Raw genomic sequence first — 27,774 nt, 5'->3', positions numbered from 1 at the left:
GAGGAGGGAGGGGAGGGAACGTAACTTGGAGCAGCCGCAGGGCCACGCCCAGCAGAGCCTTTCGGACCAGAGTGTGGACCCCGGGTTTCTTTCCAAGGGTGGAGAGGAGCACTAGGCAGTTTTGGGCGGGGAGTGGCATCCAGTGACTCGGGGAGTGGCGGGGGGGGGGGGGGACAGGAGGCAGCTGGGTGGCCACACTTTTCGTGGTCTCTACCCCCTCCCCATGCCAGAGAGTCCTCACAGCCAGCTGGCCCGAAAGGATAGAAATCCTATCCTGGCCACAGGACCAGGGTCCAGGCTCACTGTGGACATTGTCTCCCTGTCCTCTTCTGCCTGGGGGAGGACTTTAAGGCCCCTGTCGGGGCCTCCGTTTGGGTTCGTCTGCTGGTTCGACTGGGGGTTTGGAGGGAGCCCACAGAGCTGGAGTGCCCTTCTTATGATGTCGTATCTAAGGTGCGTGCCATCAACATGACGTGTCCCCGAGGCAGGGCGGGGGGACTGTGGCCCACACACACATCCATGCCCGGCAGAGCAGTGGGCTCTGGGGTTCGGAAAGGCGCGAGGCAGGCGTCTCTCGAGGAGCTCCCGGCCATGGTGTTGGCAGACGACCAGGGCAGGTGATAAGTGCAGGGGCATATGAGGGGGAGGGGCAGGAAGGGGGGCAGGGATGAACTGACCGTGGGGGGGCGGGCGCTGTCCGAGAAGGCTTTGTAGACATCGGAAAGGGTTTTCAAGGGTGAAGTTGGTCAAGCAGGCAGTGGGGAGAGGGGCTGTGAAGGGGGCTCAGCACAAGGGCTGGTGCTGGGCTGGGACTGGCATGGCTTTGCGTTGTTAGGGTACAGTGTTGAGGTGGCGGTGGGCACGTGGGACTGTGGATGGCCTGCGGGTCACGCGGGGACCCGCGTAGGCTCAGGGGCTGTGGAGGGGCTCAGGCAGGCACGCGGCCACCCTCGCAGAAGCAGCTGTTGGGGGGGCAGTTAGGAGCATACGGCCAGAGGCTCCACAAGGGGCGGGGAGGGTCTCAGTGAGGATGAGACAATTGGGAGGAAAGGACCAAATGAGTTAAGACATTAGGAGGGGGAGACACACAGGGGATCAAGTGGACACCGGGCCAGCCTGAGACCTGAGGGGTAGGACAGAGGACAGGGCGGCTATGCCCCTGGGGACCACAGCCAGGGATGGGCTTCCAGGTGACGGGAGGCAGAAGGGATCAGGTCCGTCTGTGGAGCTGGACACATGTGGCCAGAGCTGGGACAGAGACTAGAGTCTGTGGGTCATCCATCTGAGCGTCGTGTGTGGGGGAGGGTCCTGGGGCGGGAGCAGAGACCCACGGGGCCCGAGTGTTGGAGGGTTCACAAGCTCCACACCAGCAGTACTAAAGGTTGTAGATAAATATCATTACCGTGTCTTTACGTTTCTGGAACATTCGATTAGTAGGATCGGAGTCTGACTCTAGGATGTTAACAACCAGCTTCTGGGCTCCCTGCTTCCTCAGGCTGGGGCATCTTTGCAGAAGGAGCTGTGCCGCTTGAACTGAACCCTAGGTCCTCTTCGACGCCCCTCGGCCCAGCCGGCCTAGCCTGGTCCCCGTGCTTTCATCTGTACCCACCCGTCCGGCGGCCTCCCAGCGCTTTGGGAAGAAAGCGGTCCTAGCTGGCCACAGCCACCAGGGAATCAATGACGGGAAACCTGTGTTTTGGTGTGATGGGGTGAGCTGGGTCGGGAACCCCGACCCCAGGCTGGCCTCCCGATTTCTCTGGTGTCGCGTGCGCAAGGCCAGCATCGGGACAGGGAGGGATGGCTCCTAAGTGCTCTCTGCACGAGGGCCGAAACTGTCCAGTGCCCCCCTCCACCCTTGGAAAGAAACCCGGGGTCCTCCCTGCCGCCGTTCTCTTCTGGGCTCTGAAACGCGGGTGAGGGATTATCCATTCGGCAGGTTAATTAACTTTCCGTATTGTCCTCCCCACCTCCCGCCCCCCCCTTCCTCTAAGCGAGTGGCAAGGGTGCACTGACGTGGCATCCCGCCACTGTCACATCTTCTCCTGTAATTCCCTCAGTCTGGGATCAGTGGTCTGGAATCTCAGATGTCTCTTCCTCGATTTCTGTAATTTTTCCAGAGGTTGGTTCGTGCGCCTTCTCTCCAAGCATCAGGCTCAACTCACCGGAGGAGGAAAGCGAAGCCTCTGGGCGCTTGTGACAGCTGACATATTCCCCGCAAGCTGAGGGATGGTTCCCATTAAATGAGGATTTATGATCAATCCCCGCAAATTAAGGCTGCCTCGTGAGCTGCAGGTGAGACCCTCGCCAGTGAGTCTTTGTTAATTAGCATCCTGGCTCGCTCGGGAGAAGAAAAGCCAGAGTGTGTGTTTGTTGAAAATATGTCTTTCCGTTTCGGGGCAGCTGTCTCCGGTGCCGACGGCACAGATCGGGGACGGGTGGGCAGCTGCCTGCTGTGGGCCACACTTTGGGTGGCCCTTGCCCTAGGGTTAGACAGTCTGTTCGAGCATCCTGGTTCTAGAGGGATCAGAACCAATGCCCCTTCTGGGTACTCAGTTTTGTGTTGGGATACAATCAGAGACCAAAGACGTCTCTCTCTTCCTCTGGAACTCACACACACTGGCCCCTGCACACACCTCTGCTCTGTGCTGCTTCTTATCAGTCCCGTGCCCTCCTCAGCTGCTGAACTTTCCCTCGTATGTCTCCGTCTCTGAAGAGGGGTAGCACGGTAACACCCCTGCAGCTGGTTGGATCGTGTCTCACTCCCACCAAAAATATGTCGGTATCTCAACCCCTGGTGCCTGCGCATGTGGCCTGATTTCGAATTAGGTTCTTTGCAGTTGTAATTAATTCAGGACCTTGAGAAGAGGTTATCCTGGGTCAGGGTGGGGCCTACACCCACAGGCTGGTGTCTTTATGGGGAGAGGAGAGGACCAGCAGACATGCAGAGAAGAAAATGATATAAAGATGAGGCGTGAGGTGGCCACAAGCCAAGGAGCCTCCACGTGCTGGGAAGCCACATGAAGGATTCTGCCCGAGAGTCTTTAAAAAAATTTTTTTTTAATGTTTGTTTTATTTTTAAGAGAGAGGGACAGAGCGGGAGCAGGGGAGGGGCAGAGAGAGAGAGAGGGAGACACAGAATCCGAAGCAAGCTCCAGGCTCCGAGCTGTCAGCACAGAGCCCGACGCGGGGCTCGAACTCACAAACTGTGAGATCGTGACCTGAGCCAAAGTCGGACGCTTAACTGACTGAGCCACCCAGGCACCCCTCTGCCCGAGAGTCTTTAGAGAGAGCACGATTCTGCCAACAGAGTCCAAGATTTTGGACGTCTGGCCTCCAGAACTGAGAGAGGGAAAAAAACCCCAAAAAACCGCTGTTGTGTGAATCCACACCATTTATGGTGCTTTGTTATAGCGGCTGCCGGAAACTAATATGCACTGTCCCATCCCCCATCTGGATGGTGTTTGATAAGATGATGTGAGACAGTGCCTCTGGTGCAGGGCCTCGAGCCTCCTGGCTATTATTATTAGTTTTTAGTCTTCCCTCCCCTCTGCTCCCAAGCAGGTGCTTTGCCCCCTGCCTGGGGCCTTACCGAGCGACTGGGGGCTCCCCTCTGGCTTTCCCCTCGGGGACGTTGCTGGCTTGGACTCTGGGTAATATGAACCAGGCAGCAGACCTGAGCCAGGAAGGAGAAAATTATTTTCAGTTCTTCACTATTTTACTCTTTTACTGTAAAAACTTTGGGGGGGGGGGTATTTGATAAATCATGTCAACTCTTTTGTGGGATGAACTGGGGTGTCTGTAAGTTCATACAGTAATTAATTCAGCCCCCAAGCCAGCAGGCAGCTTGAGACAATACACCACGCCGACACCTTGACATCAGCTTCTGTCTTGCTAATGTGCTAGAGTGATGTGCTAAGGTCATGGTTGGAGTCAGAATGACTTTTCCCGGGCACCTTTTATCAGAGCATGACCTGGCTGGACAAATGGGGCATTTTAAAAGCTGTGGACTCCTGAGAAGTTTCTCAAATTCCACACACAAGTGAAAACATGGTATCTGTCTTCTCTGACTTATTTCACTCAGCATCACACTCTCCAGTTCCACCCACCTTGCTACAAAGGGCCAGATTTCATTCTTTCTCATTGCCAAGTAGTATTCCATTGCATAGATAAACCACATCTTCTTTATCCATTCGTCAGTTGATGGACATTTGGGCTCTTTCCATCATTTGGCTATTACTGATAGTGCTGCTATAAACATTGGGGTACATGTGCCCCAATGAATCAACACTCCTGTATCCCTTGGGTAAATTCCTAGCAGTGCTAATGCTGGGTCATAGGGTAGTTCTATTTTTAATTTTGGGGGGAACCTCTACACTGTTTCCCAGAGCGGCTGCACCAGTTTGCATTCCCACCAACAGTGCAAGAGGGTTTCCATTTCTCCACATCCTCGCCAGCGTCCGTTGTTTCCTGAGTTGTTAATTTTAGCCACTCTGATTGGTGTGAGGTGGTATCTCAGTGTGGCTTTGATTTGTGTTTCCCTGATGATGAGCAATGTTGAGCATCTTTTCATGTGTCTGTTGGCCATCTGGATGTCTTCTTTGGAAAAGTGTCTATTCTTTCTTCTGCCCATTTCTTCATGGGATTATTTGTTTTTCGGTTGTTGAGTTTGGTAAGTTCTTTATAGGTTTTGGACACTAGCCCTTCATCCGATATGTCATTTGCAAAATATCTTCTCGCATTCCATCAGTTGCTTTTTAGTTTTGTTGATGGTTTCCTTTGCTGTGCAGAAGCTTTTATTTTCATGATGTCCCAATAGTTCATTTTTGCTTTTATTTCTCTTGTCTTTGGAGGCATGTCGAATAAGAGGTTGCTGCGGCCAAGGTCAAAGAGGTTGTTGCTTGTTTTCTCCTCTAGGGTTTTGATGGTTTCCAGTCTCACATTTAGATCTTTCATCCATCTTGAGTTTATTTTTGTGTCTAGCGTAAGAAAGTGGTCCAGTTTCATTCTTCTGCATGTTGTTGTCCGAGAATGTCTTTGTTCCCATTGGATACTCTTTCCTCTTTGTCAAAGATTAGTTGGCCATACATTTGTGGGTCCAATTCTGGACCATGCGGGAAAGGAGGGAGAAAAATAGTTTCAAACAGAGAGGGAGCAAACCGTAAGAGACTCTTAAATATGGAGAACAAACTGAGGGCTGATGGGGGGCGGGAGGGGAGGGGAAATGGGGTGACGGGCATTGAGGAGGCCACTTGTTGGGATGAGCACCGAGTGTTGTCTGGAAGTGATGAATCATAGGAATCTACTCCCAAAGCCAAGAGCACCCTGTGTATACTGTATGTTAGCTAATTTGACAATAAATTATATTTAGGAAAAAAACACAAAACTGTGGCCTCCTGAGTCCCACCAGACTAAATGGATCAAGATCTTCTGGATTGCAAATGCTTTCTGGGAGTCTTTGAGAGCTATGGGAGTAGCCTGGGTGAAGTTGACCATCAGCTCAGGTCACAGGAGCTCTCTGGAAGCAAGTCAGGGGTGGGTAATGCCTTCACACAGAAAGCAGATGCCATGGTCTGTTCCACCAGGGGATGCTGGTTCAGAGGGCTCCGGAGGGGACATAGACGTCCCTCCCCTTCGGCAGGACAGACACTGACTGGACATCAGAAGAGAGAGAAAGGACCTGTATTGCTCCTGAGCCCACAGGGCAAGTAAGAAACTTCCACTTAGTAGACTTAAAAATATTTTTTAAAATGTTTATTTATATTTGAGGGGTTAGGGGCAGAGAGAGAGGGAGACACAGAATCCGGAGCAGGTTCCAGGCTCCGGGCCATCAGCCCAGAGCCCGACGTGGGGCTCGAACCCACGAACCGCGAGATCATGACCTGAGCCGAAGTCGGACGCTCCACCGACGGAGCCACCCGGGCGCCGCAACCCCCATTTTGAAAAATTCTCTGGCAGATTCGAGCCTTGTAGAAACCTTCAAACAAAGAACGAATTTAAATGGGGATCGGGTCAAGGCTTCAGATCAAAGTCTGACCAGTTTGTTCATATAGTGAATGAGGTTGATTTCGGTGCAGGTGGCCCGGTATCACGGGAGCCCAGAGGCATTACAATGAGGGCCAGAGCAGCACGGAGTCCACAGCCACCCTAGCTCAGTGGGGAGGCACTAGGATATGGCTTCGTTATCCGTATCACGTAAGCACATACAGTTCTCATTCTCATGTGATGGCTCCTTTCTTCTTTTCTCGACAGACCTTTCTGCCACATGCCGAAAACCCTGCATTTCAAAAGGCCTCCGGAAGGCACTTGCTGGGAGTGTGCTGGGGACCACTGTCAGGCCTGTGCAGAGGGCTGTCTGTGAGAGACTTCCTCGTTCCTGTGAGCACAGGCTTGGCTCAGGAGTGTCTGCTCTTGGCGAGGCGGGCGGGGTCAAGAGAGCCTGCGTGTCAGGAGGGCCTGGTGTCTGACAAGCGACAGATCTGTCTGGGCCTCATTGTTTTTGTTTAGGACGCATAAGCCTAGCCCTTCCTCCAGGAGAAATCGCCGTGTATCCGGGGAGCGTGTGGGATGATCTGGTTTTAGTACCGGGCGTGGCGATCGGCCCAGAAGCGGCCTCCTTGCGGCCACGTCTGACAAGCCTCCTTCGAGCCCCACATTTCTTGGTGCGCACCTCTCTAGACACACCCTCCCCTCCATTTCCTCCCCTCTTCTCATTGCCTGTGTGCATTCCTCCTCTTTCTCTCCGGCTTCCTGATGGACTCTGCTCTTCTCCCTGCCCCCAGCGGCTCTGTCCGTCCTGAGCTCTCCTCCTGCTCTCTCGGCCACAGCCTCTGTGTCCTGGAAGGCTGAGCCCCACCATGTCTGTGCAGACTGTCCTGTCTCCTGAGCTCCAGACCCGTGCATGACCCAGGATTCTCCACAGCCACAGAAGACTCGACTTTTCTAAAATGCAATTCCTATCATGAAGCCAGAGGCCCTGGGAGTGACCCGGGCTGAATCCTCTTCTCTTCGCGTCTTGTTCCCTCCTCCCCAGGTCCAGCATCTGTTCACCGCCAGCGTGGCTGTTCTCAGGCACAGTGCACCGTCTTTTGTCACCTTCCGAAAGCGTTTTGCTGGGTCCCCTTCTCAGTATGGTGCGCAGGGCCTTCTCTGTTGGTCCTTCCTGGCCTCTGCCGCCATGATGCATTTACGTTCTACTCACACGGTCATTCCTGACACCCATTCTCTGGTGCATCCTTGGTCTGGTGGACTTCTAAGCATCCTTCAAGACCCTTCTCAAATGCATCTGCTTCGGAAAGCCTTCCCGAGTCCCTGGCAGGAGCCATAGGTCCCTGCACTCTGAGCTCCGCCTCTGCCTCAGGAACATCTCCCCGAGCCGAGGTGTTCTCTCCTGGCCTTTCTCTTCCGGAAAATCGTGCACCTCTTGCATGGGTACATTTTTTGCTTATCTTCTTGTCCCTTGCCTGTCCCCACTGCCCCACTCCAGCACCCAGCGGCACCCAGACAGGTACATCGGCCCTGGCTTGGTGGTCACCTGGCTGCTGAACACAGAAGCTTCGAGGTGGCTTGGGGCCAGGTGGAGGGGCGGGATGTTCACGTTCTGCTCACGTTCTCCACTCCCAAGTGGTGACGGCTGCTCTGGTCACTCCCACAGCACTGCCACACCTTCTTTTCTCTCTTCCTCCAATTTCATTGTTTCCTCTCTCTCCAGCTAAGACCCAGGCGAGAGGGGAAGACGTCGTGGCCAGTTTGGGGTGTAGACAATGAGAACATGAGAAGAGGCAAGAGAAATGTTATTCTTCTTGCCTTCTTAGCCTGTAACGTAAGAGAAGATCCAGATACAAGTCACATGCTGTACAATTTACCCTTTCAAAGTGTTCAAATCAGTGGGGTTTTTTGAATATTCACAAAGCTGTGCACACAGCACTATTCTGATTCCAGAATGTTCTCATCACCCCAAATAGAAAGCCATTAGCAGTCACTTCTCACTCACCCCTCGCCCATCCTGTTAACTTCTCATGTAGCATTACACACACACACACACACACACACACACACACACCCCTACACTTTGGCCTGAATAGCATAAAATTAAGAGCAAATTTTAGTTCTAGAAAATTTTCAATTATACATAGAGCCTCATCTTCATGGACTTAACTCTACAAGGTTATGCTTCTGTACGTAGGGGTGTCTGCCATAGGAGCTAACATTTGCAGTGTTTAGAACTGTGCCTGGCACTTGCTAAGTGCTATAAATGTGTTTGCCAACCAACTAGCTGAATGGCGGTGTTATTGGAAGAGGTAGGATTTCGGGATTCCGAGGTCTCTCTCAAAAATCTAACGGAAAATCCCATCTGTTCAATTGAGGCCAAACACCAGATTTGAAACACAAGGATGTCCTTAAGAAGGGGATGATTCCTGATTAAATATTGGAAAATATTCCTAACTTCCCTCTAGAGAGAAGCCATGGCAAAAGACCAGTTACAAGAAAAATACAGTCAAAGGAAAGTGCAATTGGAACATTTTGCTATAATTTTAAGTAAGTGGATTCTTTCCATTTGTTATTAATTGTGTTCCCACTGGATGCCTCAGTCTCACTAATGTTTATTTACCTATCAACATCAGTACTCACAAGGTATTCCGGACCCGCTGGGCATCTCCTCTGTAGGACAGAGCACTTTTAACAATGCGGGCGTATCACACAAAGTTTTTAGAATGACGTAAAAATAATACTAAACTCTAATTTAGCTTTTGGCATTAATTTCTCGATTGCTAACACGACGCGCTTCTGTAAGAAGGGCTCGTGTCATAGCCTTTAAGGACGGTATGCATCTAAAGACAAATCTGAAGTGCTGTTGAGAACGGCAGACCCAGCTGGAGGCTCTGGGAGCTGTTCCATCTGGAAGAAACCATGGCGTGTCCAGAGGGCAGGGTGGTCTGATGGAGTCGATGCTGGAGAGGGTGCGTGTACAATAGCAAGGCTCTGGACCAGGGTTGGAATCCGGGCCAGCAGATGGAGAGGCTGAGGCTGAAGGCTTCCTGGGAATGAGCCAGCAGGCAGGAGTAAGGTCTAGGCAGATGCCTTGGGCACAGGGCAAAGGAAGCAGAATGCAGACCTCTATGGGGACCCAGTTTGCAGAGGTGGGTAGAGGTGGTGACTTGGTCACAGGAGGGGCTGGAGCTTGCCAGAGCAGGGCTGTAGCAGAGCCCCACTCTGGGCTCAGGTGAGCTGAGGACTGAGCAGCCTCCTTGGCCCGCTCAAGCCCGGTGATGTAGACGCTGGCGGGGGGAGGCTGCGGGGGCCATGGCTGGCCGAGGTTGTGAGAATAGTCTGAAAGAGCCCTGATTGGCTTTGCAGTGATGAGGTTGTGGGTGCCCACGACCATGTGGTAGCCCTACTCTGGCCATGTTCCCACTTAGTCTCTAAGTAAGGTCCACGGGACTAGATATGGTGCATCAGCAGTGGCCAGACTGGTGAAAAGCCGTTCGATGCTGGCTTCGGCCTGTGGCTTCTGGAATAAGGCAGGTGTGGGCTCGAATCCCAGCTTTACCACTTGCCAATGTCATGGCCTTGGGGTTGTTATTGATCCCTCTGGGGCACGGCTCATTAAAAGCACTGTTACAAGGATGCAGGAAATAATGTGTGCCAAGAGCATCCGTGGTTATTACCGATGAAGCCCAGGAAGGTCATTTTCACTGATTGCATTGGCTAAGTACACCTCAATCCGATGACCACAGCCATCTGCTCCCCCATTAGTCTCCTGGCCCCCACACCAGTGTTTCTGAACTTTTAAAATGTTTTGAGTCACAAACTCCTTTCAAAACCCGACGAAAACTCTGCATACTTCCCCCCACTGAAATCCACTCAGACATTTTGCAAGGGATTTCAGAGGGTTCCCAGATAACCCGAGTTGAGAATCCCTGCTCTTGAGGACAAGACTGCTTTTGTAACGGTCATTTCACCTGTCACCGTGCCATAGGTGTGTGCAGTCCTGCACAAATGCTTTAACGTTCCCATTTGCAAAACAGACTTTCTTTATCTGATACACATTGCCCCTTAAGCATTGATTAATCTGCTGAGTAAGACCATGTCTTCGGCACAGCCCATGGAGCCCTGCTGCTCACTTCTGGCAACTGTCTGGACAGTGTCTGAGTCTGTAGAAAACCCTGTTGCTTGGACATTATGGGACTCCTTCTCCTTTTTGTCCTGCTGAAACCATCTTTCCACAGAGAAGGGATGCTGGATTGGATTCTATCACAGGTAGACGTCATGTTACTATCCGGACCTGACCTGCCTCTAGTCTCTGGTCTCCCTTCTAACCTCCTCTTTCCGCAACCTCATCGAGCCCCACGTTGTCCTTCCTAGTTGATGTTGTGTGGAAATTTTGCATGAGGGAGGCAAAGACGTGGCGTGGCTTGACGATTAATTGAATAACGTGATGGGTAAAATTAATAATAGGGCAGACCTGTAAGAGTTAATATGATACAATCTCCAGATGAAGTGGGGACATATGGTTAAGACTGTTGGGAAGGAGGAATACAAATATATGATTGTGTTTGCATATTTCTGCAAAAAGAGACACAGAAACGATAATGTAGAGGTTAGTCAAAGTGGTGACCTTTGGGGATTGGGTAAGAGTGGGGTAGAGAGAAGGGCTGAAGATAAGTGGCTTGCGTATAATTTTATGCATAATTGTGATTTTTGCACCGTATATATTCTAATGGTAAGAAATGGAGTTTAAGACAAAATGGTAAAAAAAAAAAACCAAAAACAAGCAAACTCCGGTATTAAAAACATAAGTTAAGTTAGTGGTGTGACAAACCGACCATTCTAACAGCACAAGAGAAATCTTAATGCAGATAACTTTGAACTTTGCTAACTAGATTTGTTCTTGATAATGGCATGGCTGCTGTCATTATGTCACTTTTCAGATATTTCCCAAGTATCGTAGGATAGATGAAGTAAGTGACTGTATCCTCTTGCCGGGGTCCAGGGCTCTCACTGTGGAAGAAGGAGCCACAAAAACGGAATGCGGGAGGTGGGGAGGAGTCTTTGGTGTCGGGTTGAGTCAAAGGAATCAGAATGGAATATGTACTTATGTATTACCTGTCACCAACAGCGCTAAGGTGCGGTGACATCCCAGTTATGGTGGGCACGCCTAGTGCCCAAACTTTGGTTCCTAAATACCATTCTTCACTAAAGGGAACTAGGGCTTTTGGAGAGACAGCTGATGCCTGTAGGGAGCCACAAATTGCACCTGGAACATCTAACTTTAGAAACCAGGCTGTTGCGTATGGGCTGGAGGAACACACAAAATGACACAAGAGCTGGCAAGGAGGGGCTCCCGGTGGACGGACCGTCTATCAAAACAGTAACTATGTGTGGCAACAACACCTGTGTGGCATTCTTCCCCAAATGTTAATAAAGAGGAAATGATCAGTCAAAGCAATGCCAGACATCCTGCGGGACAACCAGCCTAGGCTCTGTTCAATGTCATGCAAAACAAACACCTCAAAGGGTGGTAGATGGGGAGCTGTTGTAAAATAAAATAAAGTAAAAAAAAAAAAAATAAAAACAGTAAAAATGCAGTGAAAGAAGCTTCATGGGATCCTGGGGCAAAAAAATGCAACCTTTGTAAGAGGCATCGTGCTGGGACTACTGAGGACGGTGAGTGTAGCCTCAGCGGATGGGGCTCTTCCATTCTGGCTTCTATTTGCAGGTGTGCTCACATCTGTGGTCGCCCCGGGAATGGGGCTCCCAGGGCTGAGCCTTTAGCCCACTGGAGTCCTGGGGCTTCCTCCGTCCCCATCGGCTGGGAGGTCTGGTGACTGGTGAGGGTCCCAACCGCTGGCCGGAGCCTGCCAGAAGTCTGCATGCCCTGTGCTGCCCTGTAATCCTGCCTAATTGAGAGGGTCTAAGTCATTTTCCTGCTCCTTCTTCTGCTCCAGCTCTGGTGGGTGGGACGAATCTGCTGTATTCAGCTGTCCCCTAACCTGCCCCTCGGATCCCTGAAATCTGCGGAAGGAGATTTTACTGGTGTATCCGCGTCCTCCTGGCCAGGCCACAACTAATTCTCAACGTGTGGGCTTCCGCTTTGTAAACCGCCCTCACGTGTGAGCTGGTTGTGCTTTTCTCGTTTCCAAACAGCATCGTCTCTTCGCTTCCTCCCCGGGGCTTGGATCATTGTGCCAGGATGAATCAGGGATTCTGAATTCCCAGACACCTTGGTGTTGACTCTCCCCCAAAAGGGCCGTGGGCATGTCAGTACTTGGGGAGTTAGGGATTGGGGTCTTTGTGAACTCATCGTGTATCCTTGGGGCAAAGCAGTTGACTGCCGGGGGACTCCGTGTCCTAATGGTCACTTTGCGTCGGAGGACTCAATGCTTCTTAGCAAGTGGCCAACATCTGAGTCACTTGTGGAACATCAAAACAGCACGAAAATCAAAAGCACCAAACACACGGCCGGCTCCCACTACCGGGGGGTTCTCCTTCCGCAGGTCCGGGTGGGGCCCGAACACATGTACTTTTTAGAAGGTTCACGGAGTCTTCTGACACATGTGTTTGTTGGAGAACCACCCGACCAGAATGACGTCCATCAGAGCTCTTTCCAGGGGAGGGGCGGTTCAGTGGCTTCCAAAATGTTTCTGAGGTTCAGAAAAACAAGGCCGAGGAGTGACTCAATGCTTGGGCCATGCACATTCTTGCCGAGTGAGGCTGAGCCACACCAGAGCCCCTGTTCTGCACTCACATCTGCTTTTCTCCCAGATGTGGGGCACCTCCTCCCCTCCAGAGAGGGATGTTTTCGTGTTGGCCGGCCGGCCCTGGGCCTTCTGAGGGGTCATTTGAACCCGAGTGGCGCAGTGAAGGAAAAACAGCCAGTGGGATGACAAATGGGCTTGATTTCAAAGAAGTGTGTTTCCAGGCGGAGGAAGGGCGGTCTTAGTGCCCCGGCTTTGCCTGGGAGTGCTGAGTCACGACCGCTCGGTCAGCAGTGTTTCGCAATGGGCCTCAGGGTTTGCTTGGATCGTGCCCTTTCCAAGAAAAAGCCCAAGCCTGACCCAGCAGTGTGCTTTTTTGTGTGTTAAAACACAAAGAGAAATCTGTTCAAAATATAAGAGAAAATAGTCTTGGAAGTGTTCTGGGCTGGCTTCCTCAGGATTCCTTGGATCTTGGGGCCTCATTTGTTTTCTACGGTTCCATCAGTTTAGGATACTGTAGTCCAACTAGTTAGCTGCCGAGAACACATTAATTAAGCTCCTAGCGGTTGCCTGCCCGGAATCTCATGTAAGCACCTAACATCTTCTCTCTGGGCCCTTTTCTGAGAAGCCCAGGTGAAGGTCATCATGTGTCCGGATGCTCCCATGGTCCCCGGAGCGACTTGATCTCTTGAATGACACCTCCCAACCCCCCCGGGGCCTGCCAGTCCTCCTGAACAGGAGCCTGCAGCAGACGTTGACATCCATAAGAAAGAAGAGTGAAAGGTTTCATGAAAATAAGGGCTAAACAGGCGTATGGGTTGAATGGCGGCCTCCACAAGGTATGTCCACTCTTTAATCGCAAGTGTCTGTGAGTATTACTTCAATAAAAAGTGTAAGAGAGGCGCCTGGGTGGCTCCGTCGGTTAAGCATCTGACTGTTGACCTCAGCTCAGGTCTTGATCTCAGGGTTGTGAGTTCAAGCCCCACGTTGGGCTCCACGCTGGGAGTGGAGCCTTCTTTAAAATACACACACACACACACACACACACACACACACACACATATATATAAAATAGACAAAATTATAAAATAAAAGAAAAGAAAGAAAATAAAAGAAAAAATAAAATAAGATATACAAAGTTTAAGTAAAGTCTTTGAGGTGAAGAGATCGTCTTAGTCTCTCTGGTAGGCCCTAAATCCAGTGACAAGTAAGAGTCACAAAGAGGACGATAGCTTGGAGGGATGTCTGAGGCCACCAGAAGCTGGAAGAGTAGAAAGGACCCCCACCCAGAGCCTGTGTATGTGGCCCTGCAGTCACCTCCACCACACACTCTGGCCTCCAAAACTGTGAGAGTTTCTGTTGTCTTAAGCCACCCGGTTTGCGGTAATTTGTTACAACAGCCACAGGAAACGAATACACACACACACACACACACACACACACACACACCCTAGCAAGCAGGCTATATACACAGGGCCCGGACTCCTGATGGAAGCCGGAGGACAGCTAAGACAGCAGGCGCAGCAGACGCCAGGATCATTTCCTCCTCGGACCCGTACCTCCCTTCCATCCAGGCTCTGCTGTTTGCCTAGCAGATGCCTGCCATTCGGCCTCGGCCTCCAGGTTGCCGCCCCAGAATGTCCTGCCCCCAGTTCTGCAGCTCGGCAGACCCCCACGGCTGGAGGGGTCAGCTGACCTGTCTGAAGTCCGTTGCCCTGACCCCCAGGCCAACCCTTGTGGGGGCCGCCATCCTATGGCTCCAGGGCCCTTCTCCTTCTGGAACCCGCTCAGCTGTTCTGCTGTGTCTGCCCCTGAGGACCCCAGGCAGCCCCGAGAGGCCCCGGCTCAACCCCACCCTCGATGGCTCATCCACTACCCATCCCTGTCACACAGCCATCCCCTGTGACTTTTTATTTCTTCCCCAGAAATACGTTCTGTGACTCCTTCCTTTCCTGGCTGGATTTTAAAGATGATTTGTGCCATTTTGGATTTCAATGAAGAGTCTTGACGATTTGCCTTCTCCCCCTTTGGGTGTGTGTTGAGTTTGAGACAGCGACCGTTTTACCGCACAGGCCATGCCAAAGTTCCTGTCCTGAAACTGAAAACGTAAAGGTTTTCAGCACATTAATACAGCGAATAATACATTCCGAACATTGTTCTGAGGGGAAAAAATTCAAAATTTATCCTGTGTAACTTTTCACCGTGACTATTGATCTAGAATACTGATGTTAGTCTCAAGAGATCATGCATTTTGTCACTATTTTATCCCTTAGCCTCTAGAGTTGGACATTCTCTGAAATGTCCATTTCTTTTCTTTATTTACTAAAACATTTTTAGTTTATTTTAGAGAGAGAGTGAGGGGGAGAGGGGCAGAGGAAAAGAGAGGGAGAATCTTAGGCAGACTACAAGGCTCAGCATGGGGCCTGACACCGGGCTTGATCTCACAACCCTGGGATCGTGACTTGAGCTGAAATCAAGAGTTGGACCCTCAACCGACTGAGCCATCCAGGTGCCTCTGAAATGGTATTTTCTTTTAATATAGTTTTTGATAAGACGGCCCTATATAGGGCAAACATTTCTAAAGAAATATAGAGAGGTAAGTAAGCAAGGCATGACTTCACAAGGTGTCAGATGACCTGTGACTGCCTCTTTTGTGTCTTCACATTAACTCCTATTGTGACCATCCATTGAGGAGAGGATGCTGGGGTTTTCGCTTTCTCTGCTCCTCCGTGATAGCATATGAGGTCCTGTTTTTGGCAGGATAAATCATGGTTAGCCTCACGATGCCCCTACTGTCCAGAGCAGTGGGGATTCTCTTCATTCCAGGCTGAAATTTATCTTCTGATTTTCTGCACACTCCAAAAGCAGTCCCTTCATCCCCTTCCCCATCCATCATGGTGGAATGCTCCCGTCACGGGCTCTGATGAGAAAGGTCAGACAGGACACCTGTTGGACACACGGCTTTTGTCAAATAATAACCAGAGAGAAAATAATTGACGGAAGACAGACAGGAATTCATTACTAATTACAGAGCCGGGCCATCTTGGCTTCGGATGCAGAGTTCAGGCTAAGTATATTTGCAAAGCGAGTGGTATTAAAAAAGTTTATGTTTACACGGTGGCCATAGTTCCTATGTTCTGCGAGACGTCAGAATTATAAGCCATCGAGGAGGGGCTAGAAGAGACCAAAGATAATTTTACTTTTCATCACGAGTAGCTTCACTCTCAAAATAAAAGCTTCCCAGCCGTGATGTCATCTAATTACTAATAAAAGCAATTATATTCCCATCTTGCAACGTTCTCAAATAGTTATTATTAGAGCCCTAAAGCCGATGGAATTCACCGGGTTACTTTGGGCTGACTGCAGAGTCCTGACATCGACGGCCAAACTTGTCCTTTGAAACAAAAGGGCATCAACTAAAGGCAGGTCCCCCGCAGGCGGCTGTGGGGACAGGCTGGTGGGCACATCCAGAAAGACAGATACTACCTCTGCTCCAGACCCTTCCCTCATTTTATGACTTGCCCCCACCCATGGCCAAGGCGTGTTGCTAATTAGTGGTTTATGGTGTGTTTACCTGCTTCCCCACTCCAGCTTTTAGGAAACTCAGAGGCAACTTTACATTATTTCACATCAACATCCTATGCTCCTTGAAGATGGTCTCTCTTCTGCTTTGGTCTTTCATTTTAGGTAACGTTCTGCAAGGGCTTGGGGACCCCCCCGGGGCCCCGCTAGGAGCTGGGCATCACGCCCTGACAGAGAGGGGTTGAAGCAGGCCAGCGGGGACAGGGAGCTTTGGCAGACAGGGCTGCTGCAGAAAGTTCTAGAGATGGAGGGGGTTGCACAGTAAGCATTGTTGGCAAGTCTCCCCCGAAGTAACCTCCAGTTCTTCCAACATGCCCTCCCCACTCCCACGGCACCCCCACGACCCCCGCCCCAGCCTCCCGCACCCCCTCCGCCCCTGCCCTGCTCCCAGGATTACACATGGAGACAGCTCTTGTCCCCCCCTGCAGAGGGGCCTTCTTGTCTCGCTGAGGAACCCTGGCTGGGCTGGACTGGGGCTGAAACAGAAAATAATGTGTGGTTTTATTACCAAATTCTTGAACAGTTTTATATATATTCATAACTGGAGATAAGGTGAGTAAAATAACCCCATGCCCATAATTCTTCTGAAACATCTGTTTTCAAAATATTGTTTTACCCAGAGGGTGCCACCTTCAAACAGTTGAAGCAACTTCTAAAAGGACCAGGCTGTCAAGCTGGAGTTTAATGCATGAATTGTACTTTAACCCTTCAGACAACCCTTCAAACCCTTCAAACACCCAATTGCCGTTCTTTGCTTAATGTCTGTGTTCTTTCTTTTTCTTTCTTTCTTTCTTCTTTCTTTCTTTCTTTCTTTCTTCCTTTCTTTCTTTCTTTCTTCTCTCCCTCCTTCCCTCGCTCCCTCCTTCCCTCCCTCCCTCCTTCCCTCCCTCTTTCTTTTTCTTCCTTCCTTTCTTTTTCTTTCTTTCTTTCTTTCTTTCTTTCTTTCTTTCTTTCTTTCTTTCTTTCTTTCTTTCTTTCTTCTCTCCCTCCTTCCCTCACTCCCTCCTTCCCTCCCTCCCTCCTTCCCTCCCTCTTTCTTTTTCTTCCTTCCTTTCTCTTTCTTTCTTTCTTTCTTTCTTTCTTTCTTTCTTTCTTTCTTTCTTTCTTTCTTTCTTTCAGAGAGAGAGCTCGAGTGGGGGAAAAGGGGAAAGGGAGAGAGAGAGAGACAGAATCTTAAGCAGGCTCCATGCTCAGTACAGAGCCTGACACAGAGCTCAATCCCACAACCCTGGGATCGTAACCTGAGCTGAAATCAAGAGTCAGACACTCAACCAACTGAGCCACCCAGGTGCCCCTAATGTCTGTATTTCTTAAATAGCTTTTCCCAAAAGAGGTCCAGAACTACTTGCTTTAGGATCCTCTAGAAATCTGTAGACTTTTCTTACTCAGTTACAAATTTTCTGGATAGGACTTGAATTTAATAGGCTCCAAAAAGATATTAGGTCAATATAAAGCTTGAGACCCTCTACATTAGGGCGTTGGCAAACGTTTTCTTCAAAGGGCCAGATAGTAAATATTTGAGGTTTTGTGGGCTATAGGTCTTTGTGACAACTAAACTCTGCCATAGCAATACACAGATGGATGGACATGATGACTGTGTTTCAATAAAACTTTATTTACAAAGTAAGTGGTAGCCTGGATTCAGCCCCTGGGCTGTAGTTTGCCAACTCCTGCACCAGACCGTGAGTTTAGAGAATGGAGACCCTGTCTATCTTGTTTGCCACTGCACAGAATCCAGCCAAGTCTGCATGATAAAATAGTCACATGGTAAACATAACCGAGTGCATAAACGAATAGATACTTAACAATGGACCTTGACTTTTTAAGGCTATTTGAAAATTTACATAAGGTGACAATCATTCTTTTTGGTGTGCAATTCTACGTGTTTTGGCAAATGCACAGTCATGTAACCGCCACTGCAGTCAGGATAGAGACTTTCTCTCTCTCTCTCCACCCTGACCCCCAATGCCCCCCCCCTCTCCACCCAGACCCCAAATCCCCCCTAGATACTATTCACAGTCACACAGATCTGTTCTCTGTCTCTATGGTTTGGTCTTTGAATATTTGCAACTCATTCGTGTTTTTGCATGTGTCAACAGCCTGTTCCTTTCATTGCTCAACGGTGTTCCGTTTTATGGATGTACAACAGGTTTTTGTTTTTTTTTACACATTTGGCCATTGTGGGAAATTTTGGTTGTTTTTAGCTTTTGCCAATTAGAAATAAAGCTGTTCTAAACACTTCTCTACAGGCTTTTGGTGGGGGGGCGTATGTTTTCATTTCTCTTGGTTGAGAACTTCAGAACGGATAGCTGAATTATATGGGAAGAGTATGTTTAACTTTATTGGAAACTGTCACATTGCTTTGGAAAGCTGTCCTATTTTGATTCCCACAAGCAGTGTGTAAGAGTTCTTGTTATTCTGCATCCGGGCAAGCACATGGTATATTCAGTTCAAAAGAATTGCAGGCATTCTGGCAAGCACGTAATGGCAACTTATTGTGGTTTTAATTCACATTTTCCGAATGAGGAATGATGTTGAGCATCTTTTCTTGAACTTACTTTCTGTCTGTGTATCTTCTTTGGTGAAGTGACTGTTTAACTTTTGCCCATTTTTTAAAAATTGGATTTTTTGTTTTATGTTGAATTTTGAGAGTTGTTTATATATTCCTGATACAGGTTCGTAGTCAGTAGTATGACTCACAAATATTTCCTCTCAGTAGGTAGCTGGTCTTTTCTCTGTCTGCCATAGGACAAACGTTCTGGAATTTTGATGATGTCCACTTTATCACCTTTTTATTTTATGGATTATGCTTTCATTATCTCATCTAAGACTTTTCTGCCCAATAGTTGGTCACAGATTTGTTTCCTACATTTTCTTTAATAACTTTACAGCTTTACATGATACTTTTAGGTCTATGATCCACTGAGTTAGGTTTTATATGAGGTGGCAGATGTAAATCAAGACTTAACATTTTGCATATGGGTGTCCAATTTTTCCAGCCCTATTTGTTGAAGATTATCCTTTCTTCCTTGAATTGCCTTTGCATATTTGTTGAAAATCAATTGACCATAATCATGTGGGTCTATGTCTGAGCTCTCTCTTCTGTCCCATAGATCTATGTATCTATTTATTTTTTTACCCCTCTTTCATTCTTGTATTAATAATTTTTGTATTTCTTTTTTCCTGATTGGCCTAGCTAGAGGTTTTATTAACTTTATGGGTCTTTCCAAAGAACCAGCTTTGGTTTCTTGATTTTCTCCACTATTTTACTATTGTAAATTTCATTGATTTCTGTTCTCATTTTCATTATTTCCTTCCTCTGCTTGCATTTAGATTTTATTTGTTCTTTATTTTCCTAAGGTGAAAGTTTAGATTATTAATGTTAAATATATGTCTCTAAAGTATGCATTTAATGCTATACATTTTCCTCTAAGTGCCGATTTCACTGCATCAAACACATTTTTACTTTATTTTCATTGTCTCCTAGTTCAAAATATTTTTTCTGACTTCCTCGAGACTTCTTTGATTCATGGGTTGTTTAGCAGCTTATGGTAGAATTTCAAATATTTGGGAATTTTCCAGTTATTGTTCTTTACTGATTTCCAAACTAATTTTGTTACAGTCTGATAATGTATGAGTTCTTTGTATGAGTTCTGTTTTTAAAGATTTGTTGAGCTGTGTTTTATGCTCCAGAATGTAGTCAATATTAGTGAATGTTCCGTGCACTGTTGAAAAGAATGTATACTCTAATGTTGTTGGATGTCAGTTAGGCCAGGTTGATTGATAATGCTGTTCAGGTCATTTACTTCCTTCCTATTTTCTATCTGCTTTGTCTATCAATTACTGAGAGAGGGATGTTGAAGTCTCCAACTATGATTGTGAATTTATTGATTTCTCCTTTCAGTCCTATAAGTTTTTGCTTCATAGATTTTGCCATCCTGTTGTTATGTGCATACATGTTTAGGATTGCTGTCTTCCATAAGAATTGATCACTTACCATTATATGTCTCTTTTTGTTCCTGATAGTCTTCTTTGTTCTGAATTCGGTTTTGTCTGAGATTATTGTGGCTACCCTAGCAGTTTTGAATTATATCTATGGTATATGTTTCTTCATTTTTTAACTCTTACTGTGTTTGAGTTTTATGAGTTGAGAACGTTGAGTTGAATTAAAATGTGTTTCTTATGGAGAGCATATAGTTGAGTCCTTTTATTTCCTTTAGATCTAATTTGACAATCTCTGTCAAATTTGCATTTTTTGGACAATTTGCATTTAAAGTGATTGTTCGTAGAGCACCTGGGTGGCTAAGCTGGTTGAGCATTGGACTCTTGAATTTGGCTCAGGTCATGATCCCAGGATTATGGGATTGACCCCTGCATCAGGCTCTGCACTGAACATGGAGCCTGCTTGAGATTCTCCCTCTCTCTCTCTCTCTCTCTCTGCCCCTCCCCTGCTCATGAGCTCTCCCTCTCTCTCTGTAAAATAAAATAAATAAATAAATAAATAAAGTGATTTGGGTCACCTGAGTGGCTCAGTTGGTTGTGTCTGACTCTTGATTTCAGCTCAGGTCACAATCTCACAGTTTGTGAAATTGAGCTCTGCATCGGGTTCTGCACTGACAGTGTGGACCCTGCTTGGGATTCTCCTTCTCTCTCTCTTCCTCTCTGTCTCTCAAAATATACAAATAAACTTAAAAAGAAGTGGTTGTTCATATACAGGCATCCTTGCTTTGTATAGCTGCGTGGGGCTGTATAAATGACCATGGAAGCTGAAACTACACAGAACGATCTCGATAATCAATGGGAAAAATAAGATGGTTAAAAATATTTTGTCAAAACATTAACAACTCTCCTGCTGTTGTTTCCTAATGTATAGGAAAATGAAAAATAGTAAGACTAATATTTACTTAGAACACTATAATGTAAAACATTAGAAACATTCATTCTTTGTAAAAAAAAATATATCAGGTGTGTGATCATTGCTTGCCTTCTCCTCTTATACACCTTCTGTGGGTACTGGGCATCCTCTCTGTGCTTTGGCAGGCCGCCATTTTGATCAGCCTCCAACAGTGTCTCCTTTGCTATTATAATGTCATGAAATATCTCTGGGAGTTCCATTAGTGTGAAGTTGATCCGGCATCCGTGGCACTAAGGAATCTTTCTCCTTTTTGTCAGAACGAATCTCCCCATGTGTGTTGGGCAGGGTGGCTCAGGAAGGTCCTGGTTCACATGTAGAGCCTCTTCATGGCAGCCATGTCAGCATCGCCATGGTCATCCACTTCATCTACCAATCTGGTTATGTTCAATTTGAACTTTTCCTGAACAAACCGCTTTTCATTTATTGCATGCATGCTCATGTATGTTGGCCAATGCCCTTTTCTGATTATCCATTCATTGTAAACATCCCATGGTTTTATTGCCAGGACACAAGGAGGCAACAGAAATGGACATTTTGCTGTCCATGACGCCCTGAGTAGGAGGGTGACCATCCAACAACAGACTCTGGAGGAAGTGATGGGATTGGTGACTGAAGGGATGTGCGTCATTACTTGCCTCATGGTCTATGGATTGCAGAGCCAGTGGTGAAGTTGTGCCTTATGCAATTCCTCACAGTTAATGTGCCATGGTAGCTGAACCCCGAAAGGTGTTGTTGGGGGCACTTTCATCACTGACCTCAATTGTTCTTGTCTCCCTCTGTGCTTCTCCTCAGAATCTGTCTCTGACAGTAACTCTGTTGTCGTCCAGCATTATTGTGATTGGAGCCCTAACCAGGTGGTGTAGAGAGTGGGGAAGGGGGTTGGATCACACATAGTTCCCTTTCACTGGCTGGATGAGGTGTCACTGCTACTATTTGGAAATGTCCTTCCCAAGATGAGGGCTTTGTTCTGTAAGGAGGATCACACAATGGTTACTCCTTCCTTCCTCCTATCAGGACCATGGGAAGTGTTGGGGGGAGGGTATTCCCTTTGCATTCACCCAATCCTCTGTTAGTTGGAGTTCCTGAAGGAAAAGGCTGAAGAAGTGTGGGGACTTCTCTAAAACTGTGGCCTCTAAGAGGTTCTCACTCAGTATCCCACACTCAGAGTCTAGCAAATTCCTCAAAATTCCTACCTTAATGTTCCTATTGGCTTGTGGCATCTGGTGATTGCTGTTTCAGTTTAGTAAATATCATGTCCTCTGTCTGCTCAGAGCACCTATTTTTTTCAGATGTCAGGGTGGTGGTCTGCCTTGAGACCTCAGTTTTCTGAAGGGTCCAACAAAAGTTGTCAGTATTCAGTTCATCTGGCTTTTCTCATGGCAAGGATGGAGTGCTGGCATCTGAGTTCTTTACATGTCCAGCTAAAACCAGAAGCCCAGCAAAGTCATGCTGGAGTTTCTGTCTCAGCTGTCCAGTTGTGAGGCTCACGGAGAGAGGGAGGCCACAAGTGGAAAGCCATTAGTTGCAAGTCAGAACAACATAGTTCCCTCATCAGACCCAAAGTGTTCAAGAAGGGCTAGAGTCATTCCCTGTCACAAAGCAAGGTCGTCGAGTCTTTCCCCAAAAGGGATGGGAACATCTACAGGACACTCGAGCCAAAGAAGAGACACTTGGGGAACAGAGCAGACCCATTTTCTAAGACTGGTTACTGTCTGGGTGTCAGACACCGTGCCATGTCCTCTACATGGATGGGGCAAGTATGATACTCCCAATCCAAATTCACATGCCTTGTCAAACACCTACAATGATTGCGTCTCACTATATCTACCTTTCCAAAAGTGTGTCCTGAAATGCTATTTTTTGGAAGATGTTAATCAGAGTCAGGGGATGTTGGGGCAGAGAAGGGTGCTGTAGGAAGCTAGTTTGGGAAACTGGGTTGCACCTTGCAGAAAACGCTGATTCCAGGGCTCTAATCCTTGTACAGAGCTGGATTCTGGGACTGAAGGAGGAAGGAGGCAGAGTCCATGGAGGCAAGTTTCCTCGAAGCCATTAACGAGGGATTGATCATGTTGGTGAATCAAAGGGTTCTGAAGCCGTGGATCGATGTAGCCAAGTTAAATGCCTAGTTAAAAGCTCTTGAGGAAGAAAGAATCCAAATGTGCACGGATTAACTGAAACAGATGAAACAATTGATGCCCTTAAAGATCACACAAGAGGTCGCTACCCTGGGAGAGCTTTGCCACAGTTAGAAAATCACAGTCTGAAGGAGGAGGCAGCATCCTCCTGAACTGCATCAAGGAAAAGAAAGAGTGTTCGCCAAGTATCTGATTTGGAGGGGGTTTACCTTGTCGGGGTTCAGGAGAATCTTCCAAAGCACATGATAGGATCAGTCACACATGTGAAGGTGTCTCATATGACACCTATACAATGCAAGCCAAAGTTCTGTTGGAAAAATTTGAAGGAACCACTGGCTATTATCCAAGACAGCTTATTTTCCACGAAAGTAAAAGCTCAGAATAATGCACTGAGTGCTCTTTTGGCTGAGAGACGCCCACACAACTTAAAAAATGAGAGTGCTTATCTGAGACCAGAAATATTGAGGAAGAATCTTAAAGGTTTCCAAAGTATCCTTTTGTCCCTGCTGTTGCCGATGGACTTTTGGCAGACCCTTGGCCAAGAGCCTCCACCAGGTCAGCCCCATCCCCACGTGGCGGCCTTACACTGAGCACGAGAAGGAGGGGCTGGCTTTGATCCAGCCTTGCCAAGGAACCGAATGTGGCTGGCCTGGGCTCCATCTTGCTTTGTCAAATGGTGTAGGTTCCAAGGGCTCTGGGGTGAGGGGCAGCTCCTGTGAAGTGACTCTGTCCTTACCCACATTCTAGAATGAGAGGAAAAAACTGCCTAGAGGTCTTCCCTACCTAGGGGGTCACCTCGCCCAGCACATCTTCTCCTGAGGTGCAGAGAAATATGTCTACACCAAGCACTGGCCACACAGCCTAAAGGCAGAAATGAATTGCCTCTGAGTTGCCTCTGCTTTCAGTGAGGCTGCTTCTGAACATCCAGAACCACAGCAAGACACTTTTGTCTCTACCAAAATAATTTTTCTTTTTTTCTTTTTTAGTTTTACTTCTGTTAGTTTTTATTGGCCCAAATGGAAACTTGATAGGATTTTGTTATTCTTAGATAATGTTTTATAACTGCAGATTATTTAATGTGACTCATAAATTACTTGATTCTATTTTATTTGTAGATAGTGCAATGATAGTATCTCTACTGTTGTTAACAAGTCCACTAAAATCTTCCAAAAACATGGCAAGAATTTTGTTTTGTCTTTCTTCTAGAATGATTTTGAAATTTTTCTACTTTGTTTTTACTCTGGTTAAGGAATTATACAATATTTCAAATGGAGACTTGATGCCTAATTTTTAGGTTAGTGTTTTATAAATATATTTTATAGAAGTGTGAATCTTGTTAGTCAATTGTTTCCATCTTATCTGATTTCTAGACGGTACAACAGCATTTTTATTACTGCTATTGAACAATATCTTCCGTTGATCCAGAAGATCTTTGGTAAACTTTGGTCTCTGTTTGAAAGTAATATTAAATTTTTCTCATTTGATTTTGCTGCAATAGTTGAGTGATTATACAAATGCTCAAATGGAAGCTCAATAGAATTAAAATTCTTCGGATGGTGTTTAATAAATGTAGCTTATTTAAAAGTGATTTCCCTGAGTGCACAGACTCTTTCCCCTCTGAGTGCTTCAGCTGCTGTTCAACAAAGCCCATAGCAGGAGTGTGTGAGAATTTTATGTGAATTATCTTATGTTTGGAGATACTTGAAACTCAAACATTTATTTTTGTTTACCAAAGGAATCATTCACTCTATTATAAGATTAGCTAAATAAACTTTGGTTTTAAAAAATAGCTTTGGAAGCTTTGAATATGGCCAAAGATCCCTACTTTAGTATTCATTGTGAATATTAGGATGTATGTGAGGAGGGGCATGGGCAGGGTTTTGGGGGACTCTACAAAGGGTTGGGATTTCTTCCCCTGTTTCACCCTTAAAACTGAAGAAGAACAACCTGAAAGAGTCAGTGCTCAAAGCTAGAAGAATTTTGGCAATAAAATAGATAACGTAATATTGAATGATAAGATACAGCATAAAGTAATCACATATAACTCCACACTGATGGAAATGGACCTGAAAATTCTCTAAAAAAAAAGTATGGAGAGGAAAAAAATCCTAACACTCCAGTGGAGAGGCCTCACAGATGCCACCTTAACCAAGTGATCAAAGTTAGGATCTCCTGTGATAAGTCACACTGATATTGTGTCCCTCCTGATATGAGAAGGTCACTGCATCTCCATAGATTCTACCCCCAAACCTATGATTCCAGTCAAATCATGAGAAGCTATCAGACAAACCCAAATTAAGGGGCCCTGCGAAGTCCCTGACCAGCACTCTTCAGGTATATGAGGTCGTTGAAAGGAAAGATGTACTGACAGAGGATTGCAGACCAGAGAAGACTGGAGACATGATGAGTAAATGCATTTAGGAAAAGGGTATTAGTGGAAATACTGGTGAAATCCAATAAAATCTGGAGTTTCGGTGATAATGGACCGATAGTTGGAGTAATGCAGCAGTGGTAATTTCTTGATATTGTTTGGACAAATGTGTCCTAGTTATGCGAGATATTAAGAAACTAGGTGAAGGGCATACAGGAACGCTACTGTATTGTCTTTTCAACTTTTCTGTAGATCTAAAATTATTCCAAAATTAAAAGTTTGTTAAAAAAAAAGTTTGTTAGGGTTACCTCGGTGACTCAGTCAGTTAAGCGTCAAGCTCTTGATTTCGGCTCAGATCATGATCTCATGGTTTGTGAGATAGAGCCCCTCGTCGGGCTCTGCACTGACAGCACGGAGTCTGCTTGGGATTCTCCCTCTCTCTCTCACTCAATAAATAAGTAAATAAACTTTTTAAAAAAATAAGAAAAAAAGTTCGTTAGACTTCTGAGTCTGGAAAAGATGGTGGAGACTTATCTCTCTGCTACTCCTGCTAAGTACAGCAAAACCCTGGACAGAGGCAATAGACAATTGATCCTAAGATGACTCTTAACATCAAAAGGACTGGCTAGGACCCTCAGGGCTAGAGGAATAACATGGCGATACATTCCCTGACTTCTTATTTTTTATTTTTTTTATGTCCTATTTTTCCCAGACTGCATGCTGGGGGAGCCTGAAACCAAGAACGGCCGGAAGGAGTCGACAACAAAAACACCAAGACAATCTTGCTCTTTCTGGTCCAAAGACATTTCAGTAGGACAGAAAACTTTTTTGGCAACATCAACTCAACATCAACTCAATGCCATGGCCCCAACTCAACGCCATGGATGCCCCACGCCACCCCACCCCAAGGTGATGTCAGCAGAGCCTGAGAGGGGAGTGCAGACACCCACCCCTCTCCCCTACATTGGGCAGAGGCACTCCTTTCCTGTTTCAGTGTCAATGAAGACAAATAGGAGACCCTGGGCTTCCTCTCTCAGGGCAGCTGGTGCCCCTCCCACTCCCAGCGTAGAGACTGATGGGAGAATTTCAGATGGGAGTGGGCTGAAGAAAGGGATTCTTTCAACTCACATAAGAAGTCCTGGGCAGACACCTAACCGCTCACATGTGAAACTGACCTGAATAAACATGCTGTGGCCTCTGGGCACTGTACAAAGGAGACCAGAATAGTGCTGCAAGGATTGCAATCCAAACTGTCACTGGACCTACAGCCCACACCTGTAGTCAGGACCTGTGCTGGCTGTAGCCTGAGTGACCGCTGTTAAAATGGAAGATTCATAGAGGATCCAGATTGCCTAATATACTACCCAGATGTCTAGGGTATGATAGAAAATCACTCATCATAACAAGGGGGTCTCTGGAATGTGCACTGCACGGACTTACACGATCACACAGGCAGCTGTGAGATAGGGCACCTACCTGTACATCAACGTTCTAAAGTTTCAAATGTCTCTAAAGAATGCCCTTGGGCACCTGCTTTGGGCAGTGAGGACCCTCATGACTCTTTGTGGGGTATGGGGGCAGAGGACTGGAAAGGGGGAAAGAGAGTCAGGAGGGAAGGGAAGGGCGATTTGGAATGGGGAACACACACCAACACCTTCCAACGACGTTGAAATAGGGTCCTTTCCTTGGGTTCATCACACGATTGACCATTTTCTGTTGTAAGTGCTCTGGATTTATGTTCATGGCCAAAGGCAATAAACAGACACTTGATCGTTTTCTGAGTTGGTGGAAGGATGGATGATTCGTTATTCCTAAAGAACTAAATTCATAGAGCTCCCTATTAAGTTTCAGGCCAGAATGATGCTGTCCCGCTCCCGCGTCTGCAGTAAAACCTGTGACTCGTGCCACTTTGACTTGCGCCATCCATTCTGTACCTGCCTCAGCTTTGCCTGAGAAATAGGATATTTGGGAGACAGATCTTGTCTCTTTTCTTTTAGAATGAGCACACTCGCCAAACACTGTTAGATCATCAAGAAGCAAAATGCCTTGACCACATGACCTCAGTTATCCCCCTCA

General features: G+C 47.2%; 1 long non-coding RNA gene across 1 annotated transcript; it reads left to right on the top strand.

Moving 5' to 3' along the window:
- The first annotated feature begins 54 nt into the window (after positions 1-54).
- LOC131495339 (uncharacterized) lies at positions 55-27,479 on the top strand. Its single transcript, XR_009253905.1, has 3 exons — positions 55-453; positions 2,118-2,292; positions 26,411-27,479. It is a non-coding gene; the product is annotated as an uncharacterized LOC131495339 (long non-coding RNA).
- The last annotated feature ends 295 nt before the right edge of the window (positions 27,480-27,774 follow it).

The sequence above is a fragment of the Neofelis nebulosa genome, chromosome 2 (genome assembly GCF_028018385.1).
Source record: "Neofelis nebulosa isolate mNeoNeb1 chromosome 2, mNeoNeb1.pri, whole genome shotgun sequence".
Classification (NCBI taxonomy): domain Eukaryota; kingdom Metazoa; phylum Chordata; class Mammalia; order Carnivora; family Felidae; genus Neofelis; species Neofelis nebulosa.
The sequence above is the reverse complement of the archived record's forward strand: the minus strand, read 5'-3'. Positions and strand labels throughout refer to the sequence as shown.